At 39.2% G+C, this 6,000-nt stretch overlaps 1 protein-coding gene across 1 annotated transcript in view; it reads left to right on the plus strand.

The window, feature by feature from the left end:
* The window catches only part of POLA1 (DNA polymerase alpha 1, catalytic subunit), a 205,507-nt gene that overhangs the window by 190,451 nt on the left and 9,056 nt on the right, over nt 1-6,000 (plus strand). The gene's annotated exons all lie outside the window — the stretch shown is intronic.

The raw sequence follows: 6,000 nt of genomic DNA on the forward strand, positions 1-6,000 counted from the left end.
CTTAAGAATAATGAGAAACATGGGCTTTTTAATTTGTAGGCTTGAGTAAGACAAGTTGCGTGTGGAGAGTGGCACGTGTTTGAGTTTTGAAATACTCAGATTGAATAGCTTTTTCCTTTTTTTCCACTGTTTCTGAAAAAGTGTATGTGTTTATGTCCTAATTGTGACCTGGCCTGTCATTATTCACCGGTTGGTACGTGTGAGTGTGCAATACGAAAACACTGCTGTACATGGGACACTTCTGTGTTCATACTGACGTTGCGCGCTTTTGTCGTAGTTTTCCTTTTTTATTCACACGGAGGTCCCCAGAACTGCGGGACGCGCGGTAGCATCTCTTCCCAACCTAATGTGCCCTGGCGGGCTTTTTCTCCCCTGTTTCTGAGTGCTATTGAGGACAATATTGGAGCAATGCACCATTTTGGAAAAGCTGCTGGGAGGTGAATGTTGCAGGGAGGGACCCGAGGGATGCCTGCTTGGAGAGGACTGCCAACTCCAGGGGTACCCTCCAGCTACTGCTCAGCTGGTTTGCTTTACCACAGTAGATTATACGTCCCTGGGTAGAGGATGGCTTTATTTAACCTTTGGGGTTTTTTTTTTATTCTTCCGATCTTTCTAAGGTTATTTTGTCATCAAACCAAATTTGCTTTAGCACAGCAAAGTGCCCAATGTCGTCATCTGGCATGTTACAGACAAATTCCAATTACTTTTCTGCTTCAAGCTATTGTTAAACACTACGAGCTAGCTGACAGTAAAATTATAAATACAGGTGTTGTCACGCTACACTATAATCAGAATTTTAATTTGAATTTTCATTTGTAAAGCCTTTTTTTAACATGAAAATGGGAATAGAATTAGTTTTATTGACAGTAAAAAGACATTTTGAAAGCTTCCTAAATCATTACCTGTATTTAGTAGTGGGAAAAAATTGTATATGTCCATATAAAAAGAAGAGTTTTATTATCACATATTTACTCATTATATTTGGTGGTAAATAAAACTAGGAAGATGTGTTTGACAAATGATTGACGTAACTCAGTACGTTTTCACTTCATCAGAACAATAGACAGACATAAATATATATTTGCTTTTGTTTTGTTCTGCTATTACTAATGCAAGCCTGCGATAAAATCTTCAAGCAAATTAAGTAGAGCCTGTTGAGTCTGCATGCAGTGCCTAACTTTTTATTTTGCAATTTTCTCTTCTTACATAGATTCATCATTCTTTGCTTTCTCTTCCTTCCCCCCCCCCCGCCTTTTTTTTTCCCCCTCCTTTTTCTTTGCTTGGTGGTTGGAGTGGTTCCCCCTTCTCAAGACCCTTTTTTTTTTTTTTTTTTCCCTCAAGGCATTTAGTGTCGTGTCTGCCAGATTTCAGTGATGAGCAGCGAATTGCTTTTAAAGTGGGCATTATGCCAGTTCAGCAGCACAATGGAAAACCAATCTTCCACCATTCTACTTTTGATGCTGTTATTGTAGCATTTTAGATAACTGCTGCCACAAAAAAAGATGTGCTCAATTGCTACCAGTTAGTCAAGTTAAATCCAGAGTAGCATTAAAATTACTCTGAAAACTGTTTGTCAGAGGTCATGTGCTGTCTGTGGCTACAGCGCATAGGATAGATGTTCTGTGCTGTGTGGGGTTTTTTCTTTTTGCGTTATTATTACCGTGACTGACCAGCTCTCTAAATAGCCCTTCACTACCTGTTTACTTATTGTCTTCACCTCACTGCTGAAAATATGTGTCAAACAGAAATGTTGAAAAGTTTCTGTAAAGTGCTGGAAATAGCAGGGGAGTGAGTTGTTCAGGGTGCTATAGTTTGTACGGTGTGAAAGCAAAAAAAAAAAAAAAGAGGGGGGAGAGCAAGAACATAATTCTCTGGTTTCTGTAGCAAGATTACTGTTTTCATCTTTTTATCTTCACTTTTCAACCACTGAGTTCACTTTTCTATTTTTTTTTAATAGCACAAATGGAATTTATCCGCTTTCTCACTCTCTTCCCCTTCAGCTCCTCCTCCTCTTCCTCTTTATTCTGCTGGCTTTGCTTGTGAATGAAAGGGTCTGTTACTGCCGCTGTAGTACAGATGGCAGTTGTGGAGGGGGGATTATAACACTAGGTGACTTTTAAATCAGTTGTTTTCCAATAAAACACAAACAGGAAGATTATTTATGGGTGGTGGGAATTAAAAGAGCCAAGGGTATTTTACTCGCCTCTGGCCGAGACTTTATTTCATGAATAATATCATACCTGCGCAGCCTGAATGCTTGTTTCACTTGCCTGCATCCCTGTAAAATCTATGTTATGCCGTATTACCTTCTGGTCATTTTTAACAGGGAAGCAGCCTTCCGCATCCATCACTAGGTTGCCCCACTGCGTAGGACTGCAGATTACAGCCACAGGCAGCTCCTGCGGGACAGTGAAAGAGCTGATTAAGCCATGAATGTCAACCTTGCATTTAGGCATCTAAATGTAACATACCCAGTTTTCAAAGGGCTTAGTATTTGCAGCCCGGTAACGGTGTTAGCACTGCAGTGGTCCGTGGTGAAGATGAGGAAGTACATTCAGGCATCTAGGTAGGCAGCACCAGTAGCGTACCTTCGAAAATCTTCGCCATGGTCCACAAGTTGCTCTTGCTCTGTGGGACAGGAATGGCGTCTGTCTCATGGGAGCACCATCAGATGTAATTCGCTAATATCTGTAAAGTGCTTTAAAGTCCCCCAATAGGTGGCAGTGTGGAAGTGCGCAGGTGTCGCAATTACGCTTTTTTTAGCGTCCTTCTTAAAGATGGGCATTTCCTTACTGGTTCGGTTAAATTCGGTTGAGGGTTTGCTGCCTTAATAGTAGCAATGTTGTGGGCTCTTAGAATCTTTTCTATTCAGGGAGCCTCTCTTGGTGGTGCAGATGAGTTGTGTATTGTCGCTACTGCCAAGAATGAATATCTGTGAGTCAGTGGAGCTGTTTTCGCCAACAGTTTTAATCAGAGCTGTGTGCATGCTGGGTAAATACCTTGTAAAAGAGAATACCTTTAAATGATTCTTATGGGGACAGAATGACTAAAAAAGTGAAGAAGGGTGCTTGTTCATGGAGTTCAGGGGAAAAAAAGCAGTACCATCTCCCTCAGGGAGGTAAAACTAAATCCACCAGGCAACATGACTGAAAAGTTAAAGTGCAAAGAACTTTAGTGATACACACACACATATTTATTAAGTAGGTAACCTAAATAACAGTGATTTAGAAACAAGGTGAGCACTAGACGGGTTCTCAAGACGAAATGGGAATGTAATTCCATGAGAAACACTTCATACGTAAAGTGAATATGCATACGTCTAAATTTAATAGATCCCTTTTTTTCATTTGGTTTTGTTTTTCTCTTTCCTTTTTAAACTAGAATTTCAGTTTTGCGGGGGTTATCACACCCTTGTTCCTTGATCACATATCAACAGACTTGTCTACCTACTGAGGAACTTGCAGAATTCAACTACGTGGTCTCTGTACGTTCGTGCTTTCTCAGAAAGACATGCAGAAAGTGTCTCCACTAAAGTTAGTCTTACATGTAACTAGGGCAGAAAATCATCTAGATAAATTAAGATCAGAGGAAAACAGAAGCCCCTTGAATTCGGTCACACTTACGCAAAACCATAAGCATTTCAGGAAATTAATTTTCTACATTTAAAACTGTATTTCTGCATTCAGTATTATTGCTGATGGGAAAGAAACATGAATCCATTGGAGTGGTTTTTCTATTATTTATGCACATGGTACACACCCTTTCTGTCGTCTTGGCCTATATTTTGGAGATACGACGTGGAAAATGATCACGTGTACTTGGTTAGAGGTTGCAGGATTCCTCACTAAAGAGCCACCTACAGGAAAAAATACAGGAAGCATACTCAGAGCGGCAGTTTCAGAGCTAATTGCCTCTGCAGCCAAGGAAGAGGGAGGGAGCTGACTCCTGAATGGAACAAAAAGCCGTTTTTACAGATCTCAATCTTATTACTCAGTTTCACAGAAAATAGTTAACGCAAGGCTAGCGTTCTAGGAAGACAACATAAAAGTAAAGATTCAGATGCTTACAAAGCGTTAAAAAAAATATTAAAATGGCGTTTTAGGCTGTGAAATCAGCTATCTGGTTTTTTAAGGAGGAAAATGAATTGGGGTGACTGTTAAGGCTCCTTGAGGAGAAGACGTTAAGTTGAACTGCAACACAGTTGAAGGAAGGAATAGTTAGGCTGAAACTTGACCCTCGCCCACTTTTTTTTTTTCCTTCAGTTTGAGTGATGCACCGAAAAATAGCTGATAACAAAATACATGCTTTAGATTGAAGACAACAATTTCTAAGTATATAATGTATAAGCTAACATAATCGCCTTTGAATTTTCAGCCTTAAGTATACATAATCTTAATAATATTAATTGAATGATTTGAAATTTTGAAAGCACATGCTTTTCAGTATATGTGATACGTGTAGATTGGTCTGCAAGAAGATCCAGATTACCTTTGCTCTGGCAAATTGCTTCTCTGGTCAGTCGTTTTTGTCTTAGTGCCCAAGATCGAGCCCTTCAGAGCAGACAACAAAACATACAAAAAGGTTTTCAGAGCCTCTCTGAAAACTCCTTTTCTGTGAAGAAGCCCACATCTATTCTGAAAGCATACAAGCATTTCAGCTCTTGCCCACTTCACTTTCTTTATCTCTGTTTTTCACTTAAGCGCTTCAATTTCAAAGTTGAGAAGCTCTATTAAAACCAAGTTAAACTGTAAATCTGAAAGTAAGGCAACTTAGAAAAGTTAAGACTGACGTTAAAATTATATTCCGTGATATAACTGCGTTATGTTCATATATGACAGTTGCTCAGGTGAAAGTTGTTTCTTCTGCTGGTGGTAATCCAGTTACTTCTGGTAGTTTGTTGAGGATTATCTGGTTTGATGGGCTGTTGGCTTCATTTGTTACTTACTACTTCTCACTGCTAGATCACACTGGAAAAATATAGAAATATAGTAAAAATATATATATATGGGGGGAAAAAAAGAACAAAAGCTGTAAATTCTGTTGGAGAGTTACTTTTCTTTAAAAAAAGAGAAAAAAAGGTAAGCGAGAGCAGTATTTGCTGCTCTGATAAGGAAGTTTACCTGAGTCTGTCCTCATTATTATCCTGCCTGTGTAAACATTTAAAAATCTTGGTTTAGTGCCTCTAGCACTACATTAAGAATCAAATTTAAATTGATTCTTATTTGTTAATAATAAGAATCAGAAAGAAAAACAGAAAGAAAAACAGAAAATTCTTTGCAGTGCCACTGGATAAGCTAACACTGTGGAAGACAGATCAGAATTTGAGCCTAAAGGCGGTGCTTGAAAACCCTAACTCTAGCAAAAAATATTAATTTGTGTGCATCATTCAGCTACAATTTACGCTGTGCGTAGGGTGGATCTGATTCTCATAGCCTGTCCGGCTATGTCAGATGCATTATATATACATATATACACCATTTAAAGCGCTTTAGATTGCCAGGGTACGTTATGTACAGGAGAATGTCTCGCTTGGTACTATCGTATTTCTGTAATGGCTTCACTGTGGCAATGGTCTCTTGCATGTGATACAGTTTTAAAACCACGTATTCCTGCAAAAAAACACAACTAAAGCAAATTATTAAGTCTCAGAATGCTGTGGGTTAATCCTCTATTTTTGTAAATAAAGATCTAACCAGTCTCCCAAGTATATGGGCCTCTCCTGATTCAAGAGATGTTAGTAATATTTTTATAAAGTTTCATTCATTTTGGAGCTGTAGCCGAGATAAGATTTCCTGAACGACTGGTTGCCTGAAGTCGGTATTTCATGCTCATCGAGGATGTTTGACCAGATCTGAGAGCTGCAGCCCCATCCGTAGTTAGTATTTAGAAATTAACTGTATTGTACACTAGAGAGAAGGAAGGATGAGGAGGACTGCTTTTAGGAGAGGGGCCCGAGAGACAGATGAAAATACACCCGAGCAGCAGCGGGGATGCTTTGCT

This window comes from Chroicocephalus ridibundus, chromosome 1 (assembly GCF_963924245.1).
Source record: "Chroicocephalus ridibundus chromosome 1, bChrRid1.1, whole genome shotgun sequence".
NCBI classification, from domain to species: domain Eukaryota; kingdom Metazoa; phylum Chordata; class Aves; order Charadriiformes; family Laridae; genus Chroicocephalus; species Chroicocephalus ridibundus.